The 11425-nt window shown below is 34.0% G+C and overlaps 1 long non-coding RNA gene across 1 annotated transcript; it reads left to right on the forward strand.

The window, feature by feature from the left end:
- Positions 1-2245: 2245 nt before the first annotated feature.
- Positions 2246-11057, forward strand: LOC129228278 (uncharacterized). The gene is made up of 4 exons (XR_008580912.1): positions 2246-2256; positions 5807-5830; positions 8660-8683; positions 10826-11057. It is a non-coding gene; the product is annotated as an uncharacterized LOC129228278 (long non-coding RNA).
- The last annotated feature ends 368 nt before the right edge of the window (positions 11058-11425 follow it).

An 11425-nucleotide genomic window follows, 5' to 3' on the forward strand; every position in this document is an offset into this window, starting at 1 on the left:
AAAACTGTTCGTTTGAGAAGTGACCACGTATGTTATCCAAAGTACTACAGTCGAGCTCGTTTAGAACGAGCCCTGATTTAATGAGAACCCGGATTTAGCGGTGAAATAAGAATTACTTGTTTGGTACAATGTCAAATATATGGGAGCCCAACTCGCTTTTTACGAGCAAACCCCGCTTAAAACGAGTGACTCATAAAACTTCTTTTTACCAGCTCAGCTTGCATTTTTTCTTTTTTTTTTTTTTTTTTTTGGTAAATTTTCCTCTACATTCCAAAGTCAACCGATAGTTAGTGACAAATCTTAAATCCTGAAAACAAGCAATGACAGGTTTTTTTTTATTTTAATTTGTGGAGTAGCGAAGTATTTAAAATTTCTATAGGGTGTGATTCCTCAAAAACAATGACACCAGAAAGACATTCAAACAGTTCAAAGCAAATTAAAAAGCTACTTTGGTGCTGTAAAAAGATTTAAAAAAAGAAGGGAAAAAACAACGGTGATGAATTTTTATGACTTTTTTTTTTCATGAACTCGTTTTTTACGAGCACTCTGTTACAACGAGCAAATATTGCGGTCCCTTTTCGCTTCTTATGAGCGAGGTGGACTGTACAGACTCAATCAATAAGACATACACATCGCTGGGGCGTGCACAGAAATTTTGGGGCTCGTCACGAATGACCTTTACGGGTTCCCCTCCATATTGCTTACGCTTACGTCTTTACATATATTTCACTCCCACTTAAAAAATCTCGGCGCCCCTTCAGGCTCGGGCCCGGACCAACAGGTGTCCCTTCTCCCCCCACCCTGTTCACGCTCCTGACACAACGCTCAGATATAAATAGGTGTGAGTAAAACATTTAGTTAAAATTAATGAATTTACATTAACTTTAATTATTTTCAATATTTATTAGTGTTAGTATTTTATTAGTAAGAAAGTAGGGTAAATGATTAGTTATGGGTGTGGTTAAGGGTTTTCTTCTCTTAATTCGGACTGTTGTTGAACGGTGATGTTGCAATTCTAGTTCATGGGGGAAAACTACTCACGGTGTTAGAGCTTATTGCGCTTTTATAGCTGTGAAATTTTCAGTAATTCTCAACTGTAATTTGTATATTTTTTTGACATCAATTGAAATACGTGCAGTTATGATCACATTCGTTTAGCTATAGACATATTAAAAACTATAGTAATGGTCATGCTAGCTGAATTCAAATATTTTCAGCAAATACACAAAAAGGTATTTTGACAAAAACAGCCAAACCGCCAGTCGAAGCCTTCCTTCTTAAGATCAGTGATCGCCATTCGCCACATGGAGACTAAATTAAAAAAGTGGCGGCCAAAGTTATTACTATCAAGTCCTCACCTGGTCGCCACTTGCCATTCTCCCAGCCCCACCTGAGCTACCAGCATTTATAAGTTGTCAGAAAGCATAGCTTAATGTAAGGTGATTTCTTCCTAAAAAGGAGTAGAGGGTTGCACCCATGCTTTAATATGCCTCAGAGGATCAAAATTTAATATGGTCCTCCTGAGGCCACAAAAAGTCGAATTCAATTGACGATTCGACTCTTTACACGATTAGGTTAGACAGCCAAACCGCCAGTCGAAATTCTAAAGATCAGCGATCGCTATTCGTCACATGGAGACTAAATGAAAAAAAAGTGGCGACTAAAATTATTACTATCAGTCTTCACCTGGTCGGCATTCGCCAATCTGCCAGCCCCACCTGAGCTTCTAGCAGATATAAGTTGTAAGAAAGCATACTTCTTAAAATGAATTAATGCCCGCTAATAATTAAAGCTGAAACAGTTATTAACTCTGTTAAGTTAAATAATTCTGCTGTTTTAAGTTGAATAACTTGTGTTAATTAGCTGTGTTGATTTAAATAATTCAGTGTTTGAAAAATTATTCCGCATGATTAGGCAATTAAAGTTACTACCGCTAAATAGCTGTATTAATCTGTATTGAAACAGATAAGTTTTACGTTTCAGTAGTGATTTAACATTAGCTAACTTAAAAATAATAAGTAACGACTAATAAACTTGTTTTTACCATCTTTAACTTCTGGGGTGTCTGACCGATGCTCGAATCGTCTAGTGAATACGACCTTAGATAGTTCTAAATTGAATTTGAGAATTTTTTAAAGCAAACTTTGTATTAAAGCTAAATTTAAAGCAGTAGCTTTACCCTGTTTCTAAATGTAAGATATACTTTTTTCTGTCGTACTAATTCTCATTCTTTTTGTTTCTTTTTAGCTGCTGCTCGTAAGTATATGGACACATTTTCTTTGATTTTCGTTCATTCACAAAGTTAAAAAAAATTGCAAAGCTTCATACAGTGGACGCCGGTTAATTGAATCAGTGGTTAGTTGAATCAACACAAAACTGATTAGCACAAACGTGATTCATATAAGCGGCGACCACTGTAATTCATTTTATTTTAATTCTGTCATGAATAATATTTCAAGAGGGAACATGAACTATTTTAGGCTATGAAATTAATGAATTTCATATCGCATGTTTTTTTTAATAATTATTCTTCAAGGTACATGATTTTTGTAGGATATTGTTAATTGACCCTCAAAACTAAAAAAATTACCATCGAATTTTAAACCGAATTTTAAAACAACGTGATTGATTTTTAATGAATTTTTAAAAATCCACGCGCAAAAGTGCGCTCTTCTGAAACGTCCTGAGCTTAAGTCACAGGGCACTAATGGGCAGCATTCCGTCGAAGATCCCTTGTTTTCGCTACGGACATTTTGAGCTTGCCGATATTTTTATTTTTTAGAAATTCAATAATCATTTGAAACACACTATAGAGGCCGGATTCGTTAAAGCACAATCTAATAATTTTCCTCAAGTAACATCGATGATGGTATTCGAATATTTCCGGGAGGATGAGAGGTTTATTGTTCCAGAAGCGCGAGGAGGTAAGCCTTACGTTTCGTCTTCGAAGCCAACGGCACGTCCTTCGGCTTCTCCCACGGCGGAAGAGCGCATGACCTCACTTCCTGCGCCATTTGACGTCATAATCGCTTGAACTTTAAAAATGTATTTAAAAAAAACTACTTATCGTATCGCAAAAATTTTTTCACCTATGATGTTCATACATGTTACTCTATCATATAAAAATAAATTGAAAAATCGAAAACTTCCCTATTACATGCATTTGCTTCTTAACTGCCATAAAAAGTTCACGCAGATCAATGCTAAGACACGTTAAAAAATTCTGTTTAGTGAAGAACGCATGTAAACATTTATTTCCCGCGCTGTTATTCAGGAAATAAGAACTGGAATTCAACATATCTCAATGTTGAACTGTAGTTGGGTTGGGGCAAGGCTAATTTGGCAACACACACAATGATCAGATTCTTGCAGCTTTCATGACGCTAACAAGTTAGATTTGCTCTAACTGGTAAATAAAGTATAAATTACTCTATATATTGATGTAGAAATTACAAACCCAGTTTTTTAAAGATGCCATAGTATTGAACTAGAATAGTGCTATGCTTGAGGATGTGGTTATTACTTGATGAAGAGAACATTATTTCGGCAATAGCAATGAAAAATATAAAAACCTTGTTTTTTTTTTTTTTTTTTTTTTTTTTTTGGTTTTTGTTTTTTGTTTTTGTTTTCCTTTCTTTGACGACCTGTCATTCTACTGAAAGAGCGTTAAGTTCCAAACTAATCTTTTGTATGCTCACTTAAAACTTTGAACTGGAATATCTCCTTGAGTTTTGGTCGCACAAATGTCTTGTTTTTGTGTCAGAAAATTTTCGATTGAGATTATATCTTTAAATATAAGTTAAGGAATATAGTGCCCTTATAAAAAGTTAAATTTTGTAGGATCCATCGGCGTAATTTGGGTAGTTGGGGTAATTTGGGTATAAGTTATATTTTATTAAATAAAATCAAAACTATTCATTTGATACACCTACAAAAATTCGCAGTTATAAACATCATCCTTACCTATGAATACATCCTGAAAAATGTTGCCAACACTCTTTTTGAAATTGATAAAAAATAAATTAAACTTTTTGGCGATGTTAATGCAATGCAAACCAACTACTTCGAAATAGTGCTTCTAATTAACCTGCCACTCTATGATTTTCAAGTTCAGGCATGTAGACATTACACGTGTTTACTTTAATTCGGCATTGAAACATTTAACATAATTAGTTTTCATGTAATCAATGATTTAAAAACCTGGGGTAATTTGGGTATACATTACATTTTACCAATCAGAAGGACAAATAATAATTTTATTGGACTTCAAACATATGCATGTATGTGAATCCTCACTACCCAAGGTAATATATGCTAAAAATGAATTGGAAATTTGTTTAAATTTGCCTAAATGTTATGTAACAAAAAACTACTTTGCGGCCATTAGCGGTTTGTCATATTGTGTTTTTCCAGTCTAAAATCCATTTTAATACTTAGACAAATTAGTATTCATACTATCCCATTATTTCTATTGTACCTACATTCGACTCTAAGTTTGAAAACACTGAGTAAGATTGTTAATAAAGCCATGCTTTGCTCTTTAACCATCACTATACCCAAATTCCCCCATGCACGGGGTAATTTGGGTATAGTGAAACTTATGTTTACCATTTATATGTAAATGGGTCAATTGACATGTAATTTGTAGAAAACTATTTTGGAAAGTCAAAATGTTAAGCTGAAACAAGAAAAAGAAAAAAATATGTATATATATAAATTTATTACAGAACTGGAAAGTTCAAAGTAGGCCATTTTTATACCCAAATTACCCCAACAGACCCTATTCTTTGATTCAGTTTTATTTTTGCTTCAAACTTTCAATATCCTTACTCCGCATCTGATTTTGAACATTTTTGCAATTAGAAGTATGCATCTAGGAGTAACAGTTGCGAAAATAGAGGTTTTTGCAGGTTAAGACAGAACACCTTGTATACTTTGACTTTAAAAAAAGGCATAAATAAAAAGCGTATGCACGAAGTTTTCCAGTTCGAGAGGGGGGAACTATGAGATAAAAAAAGAACTGTGTCTAAATTAGCTGTTTAAATACATTCTGGGGTAGCAGAAGATCTATCCCTGCTCAGTTCAATATTTTATAGATGGCGATACAGAAACACTATACGATAATGTGTCTCGAAAGAGCCATCTTTTAGATAGTAACCTGGTTAGAGAAGTTAATTACCTAAAGAAATGAAACGAAAAACCGCAGAACCGTTATAAAAAGGTGAAACATTAAATCCTAAAAACTTGAAGCTAGTACAAAAGTCTGTCAAATTTGTGACGAAAGCAAGGAGTAGAAACTGAATCCGTAAAATAGTGGGACAGATTGCTTAATCAGATCTGATGCAATTTATTCAGTGGTACAATTTTGCCTCCAGAGATTTTTATTGTCAACATCAACAAACAAAAATAGTGCACCAAAATTAAGCTGAAAGAAATACGTTCATCAGCTTTTTTCTTTTCTAACTCATTCAGTTAGAATCTTCTCAACTAAACGCTTGAAAATTCCACAGCATATATGATTAGACAGTATTTGTTTTAACGATAGCTTCATGTGGAGACTTTTGGTTATGAAACCTTAGGCAACACGGAATCTTGAAGAAAAAAAAAGGGGCAATACTCCGAACGTCACCAAAAACCTTCATAACTGTAAGCCTCTTATTTAGTGATAACGATTTTCTCTTTCTTAGCTGCTGACGGTAAGTATTCGTTTTCTTATGTTTTTCATTAAGTTTGTAGTTTTAATTCGTATTTCAAGTTACTTAAATAATTGTGCGACTTTCAATATTTATCTTTCCCCCATTTTTAGCCTCTACAGCTGCTGACGCCGCAAGTAAGTCAATTTTATTGCTCGATCTCAAAATCACATTTAATGAAATTCAAAACTTACGGTTCGGCCACAAATCTATAAAATTACTTATAAGAAATGAAGGAGAACTTTCGGTCGAGATCACTAATTCTCGGTGCCAACATTTCAACATGGCTAACTTCGAATTATGTTTGGTCAGCATTTTTATTTTCGTTAATGCATGTAATTGCCAGTAGTTGGGGTAAACTTAACCTGGAAGCGTCATAATGTTGTGATTAAGAAGGTCCGGAACACATTTTGAAAAGCAATTTTACTAAACAACTAGCGGTACCGCACGACTTTGCCCGTAGTAGAAAAATTAAAAGGTCATTTGGTTCGCCTGTATATTTACAAATAATGGATGATGAATTTCTCCCTAATTTGCTATATTAATTTGCTCGCCCATGTTACGGTTCCACGTTTTGATAATTTCGTAATTTATTCGTCCACGGTGTGATCATTTGCTTGGTAAAATTTTCTTAAAATTGGAATAGAAAAAGAACAAAATTAATTTTGTACCAAATTTCATGAAACTCGGCCGAATGGTCTAGGTGCTATGGGAGTCACAAAGATCCTGACAGAGAGAGATCCAGACAGACTTTCAGCTTTATTATTAGTAAAGATTTAGAGTTTTGAAATTTTTTGCACTGATTCACCATCTATTTAATAAGTAAAATCATAACATAAATATTTTTTAAAAATTATTTAAATTTAATAAATTTTCTTTAAAAATTATTTACATTTAATAAATTTTCTTTAAAAAATAGGATTGCTTTAAACCACAAAAACTCAAAATATTCTTGGTCAATTTTTTTTTCAAGAAATTATGCACAAATATCTAAGCTTTAATTTGTATTCGGCGATTTAAAGAATTTAATAAAAAATAATGTTTGAAGAAAATGATGTTTGAAAAAATGTTTGAAGAAAAATTTCGAAAAATTCAAAGATAGTTTTTAAAAAAATCATATTTTTTTGCAGAAATGTTTTTTTTTTTAATTTGTCGAATAAAAATTAAAGTAAACTGTTTGAAAAAGATATGCTCCAAATTTCATTACTTTATCAGTTCTCGACTTATAAGAGTGTGAATACGAAACGGCGGAAAAAACTGCATCATGGAGAAAAACGCGTTTGAAGTTTTCAAGTTACAAATAATATTAGTTAAATGCCTGCAACAAAAATAATTAAGCCCTGTGTTCTAACTAAAATAGAAATAAGATTCAAACTTCCTTTAAAGCAAAAAAGGACGGAGATGTTTTTTAAATAGTAAAAAAAAATTGAAAATTTTGACGATTTTTGCGTCTCGTACCCCTTTAAGCATTGCGTAATCTTCTCAAAACTGCCAGGTTAAGTTTGTCCCAACTGTAATTACCGATTTGACCGAGCAAGGCTGCTACTGTCCAACCATGGATTGCATGGAATTTTCAAACGTCCAGATAAGACGAATCTATGTGAATAAGGGGGGAAAGTAAAAATTTGATAGGCGTATTCCGCTCATTTGAATGATACTCTGCTTCTGCAAAAGCTGACATCGGTGAAAAAAATAATAGATTCGTCCATTTCCGGCTGCAAAACGGATGTTTGTCTTTCCATACAATCCATGGTCAGACAATATATTTGGACATTTTCTTTCTGGTTGGCAGGGAAAATTATTAAAATCACTGAGCGAAAATTTATCGGAAAACGTTCGCGGCCTTTGTAAAAACTTCCCTTACCGAGAGGGCCTTTTGTCGCAATTCTCGTGTTTACATTTTTATCTCTAAGTTCATAAGACGAATTTCAAAATGTCGAAAATCACTAGCAAGAAAAAATATTTTACGTAAAAAATTACATTTAGTGTATACCGCGATGAAAATTTTATTTCTTACCAATTAAAAAGTCGCCTGTCAAGGTGAATGTGAAAATTTGTGCTTTTTTTTTAACGCTGTTATACATTTTTATTTTTTAACACAAAGGTATTAATCCCATTGTAGCTACTTTCAAATCTTCAATTCTGTAAAATTTTTCAATCTGTACACTGTTTTGCAAAAAATATCAGAGAAACGAAGACACACTCAATAGTACAAAACTGACGAAAATCACAAAAATTGATGCAGAATTAATAGTAAGTGAACCTGAACTTCCAGAAATGCTGAGGAATGCATACACCAAAAGATTATTCTTTTCTTTTCTTTAACTAAACACCATGCGTTCAAACTGCGTCGCCCGACTTTGCAAGGTTTACCTCGAAAATAAGTTATGTCAAGTGCCGCGTGATTAACAATCAGGTTTGAACAAAAAAAAAAAAAATCAGCAAAATTTTGCGGCAGATTGCGGAAAAATAACCAAAAAGGAAACATTTTAAATCCCCGATTACAAGAAAAGCCTCAAAACAAAACCCAGATTTTTATCTATTCGTATTCGAGAAAAAAATCGCAACAGTTCTTTCTTCTCAATGACTTAACGCTACAAGTTTTAATAAAAGCATTGTTACGGAAAGTTGAGAGGAAGCACTGAATAATAATTTGAATGGAAGAAAACCTTCGAAAAATAGGGATTTTATGTCGAAATCTAAGTATTAGAATTAATATATAGTTTCTAATTTATCTCTCCGCTAATTATTATTGGAGGATCACGTTAAATAGTCAACCATAAAGCCGGGAAAATTACGAATCTATCCATACCTGCTTCGATGGTCAGTTCACTGGCGTTCGGGAGAAGTAACTCGAACATAGGTACATACCTAGATACATACGCTCAGTTTTTAATTACATAAGATATTATCTAACTAATATAATGTTTATCAATCTAATAATTTGCATATTATTTATTTTTCAGCAACTACTGCTTCATAAAACATGCGTAAGTAATTGTTTCTTATTTTTGAAATAAGATTTTTGTTCTTTATACACTGTATCATAACTGATGTTAAATTCAGCAACCCGATATTTTCCGGACAGAAAGGTCCGGCCTGTAGAGAAGGCGGGACTTTCACGGAAGGGAGGGGAGGGGGAAGCTGATACAATAGCTAATATTATGCTGTAAAACAAACCTAAAAAAACACATTTAATAAAATGGTATGCTGTATGAAACACGTACTTTTTGTCATTACTTAAGATTTGTAAGATTTGAGGAGTTGCAGAAAATATTAATACATCATGACGAATGCTTTTTGACGTAAGAGAAAAATGAAGGGATTTTTGACAGATGAAAGCCACAGGATGCAAAAATTGAGTTAAAAAAAACCGTCGCATACGACGAAGGTTGTAAAACAGGTTTTATGAAGAAATAAGCATGCACATTTCAGTATGATGTAAAATATCAAATACAGGATTTTAACACTATCAGCTTTATCTTACATAACAATTATTCGACTCGTATATCGCTCACTGAAGACAATAGAACACCGTTATTTTGAAAAAAGAAACAAAAAAGCAGCACTGAAGAAAATGAAGATTTTTGTTTAAATATTGCAATATGCTCGAAAAGTTTATGGCGTGTTACGATAACTAATGGGGTTTTTTCAGTGAAAAATAATGAATTCAAACTTTAATTTTACATTACAATTAAACTTTGAAAGTGTTTCTTTTGAATTGTGAAATTTTTAAGTTAACCCCAATGGATTTGTTTGTACACAACCACGCAGCACTAAGTAAATCAACTTTGTGACAGCAGTGTGGAATGAAAGAACGGATTCGGATTTTTAAATGACAATTATTTGAAGCTTTGAATGTTTTGGGGTGGTCCCCTATACTGAATGCGGTCACCAGTGATCTATGAAAAGCATGGTTAATTTTCATGCTTTAGATTTATTTTTCGTTTGTCGATATCAGGGTTCTTGACTGAAATACGTTAAGATCCACATTAGTCCCCGGTGACTAACACTGACTTTTCCGTTAATTGCGCTCCAGTTTTGAGTGATCGACATTAAACTTTCCGTTCAGGTCGCTTCAGCGTTCAGTGATCGACACTAAACTTTTCATTCAGGTCGCTTCAGTCTTCAGTGATCGGTTGTAAACTTTCCGTTCAGGTCGCTTCAGTCTTCAGTGATCGAGACTAAACTTTCCGTTCTGGTAGTGTTAGTCTACAGTGATTGGCACTAAACTTTCCGTTCATTTCGCGCTAGTCTTCAGTGATCGGCACAAAACTTTCCATTAAGGTAGCTTGAGCCTTCAGGGATCGACGCTCAACTTTCCACTTTGGTCTCTTCAGTCATCGACGATTGACAATATAAATGCAGTACGAGGCTAAAAAATTGCATTGTTATTTTTACTTCAGCTACACTTGTGGCTAAGTATCATTGATTAATATCGTTTTCTACTAACTGCTGCGGAAGGTACAAGTTTTGCGGAATTGAGTAGAAATTATTACATTAAATACAACTATCATACACTCACCAATGAATTAGAAACCAAGATCAATATTTTATTGGACTACCTTTTTCACGGATAACTGCTCTGATTCGCTTGGGCATCGAGTCTAGGAGCTTCTGGAGTGCATTTATATCCAGATAATATCATGCATTGGCTATGCTGCTTTTTGGATCTTGTAAATTAGATGGAAGAGGAAAGTGCTGTCACATGCGTCTTTCCACCATGTCCCACATTTTCTATGGGGTTAAGTAGGTCCGGGCTTGCGGTGGCCAAGAAAGGTGTTGGAAGTCAGACTGATTCTCAGCGAGCCAATTTTTCACACCTCTGACACGATGTATAGTTGAATTATCGTCCATAAAGTATCCGTTGCCATAAGGATAAACTGCCACATTGCAGGATGCACTTGCTTTGCCAGCTTATCTAGGTATCGCATGGCTGTTTGCTACCCTCAAAGAATACTAGGGCACTACTTTCATGCCAGCTCCATATCATGATACTCCTTCCAGTCCCTTGCACAGTGCACGCATCCAAATGCAAATCTGAAATAATTCTAATTCATTGTCATTGACTGAAATTATTGTGATAATTAGTGGACTTTCATGCTTAACCGTTCTTTATTTTAACTTTCCAGGCTGAACGAATAATGAGACCGAGGGGTAACTATCCTGTTGGTGGCGTTGTTTTCTTCCGGGCAAAAACAGAACCCAAAATAGAAGAATCCTGTCGAGGTTGTGGGAATAAAAGAAAAGCAAACAATAACAACCGAGCAATATATCATCTATCTGTCTCTCTGCTATAAGCTGATTTTAATGTAAATTATAAAATAATCTAATAAAAATGTAAGCTATCGATTCTTATTTCAATTTTTCTTGACACTTTGTTCCACTACAACATCACCCCCGAGGATCCACTACAGCACCTCACTGCTCCATAATCACAGGAACCGAATGCTCAAAAGTTACTGCATAGAGAGTTACTGCATAGTTAGAAAGTTACTGCATAGAGATAGAGGAAAATTCTCCATGGATGATAATTCAAATTAAAAACTCTAAAACCGTTGAAAAAAACCACCGCTGTAAGAATTGATTGACGATACATTCAAATTAATCATCACTAATAAAACCTAATATGAATCAACCAGCCTACATTGATACTAAACGTAAATATATTTACCATTTCAAACCCTCTTTTTTTTTCACTTCGTGGAAGGGATTTCAAAAGAAAATTTGAT

Source organism: Uloborus diversus, chromosome 1 (assembly GCF_026930045.1).
Source record: "Uloborus diversus isolate 005 chromosome 1, Udiv.v.3.1, whole genome shotgun sequence".
In the NCBI taxonomy this organism is placed as follows: domain Eukaryota; kingdom Metazoa; phylum Arthropoda; class Arachnida; order Araneae; family Uloboridae; genus Uloborus; species Uloborus diversus.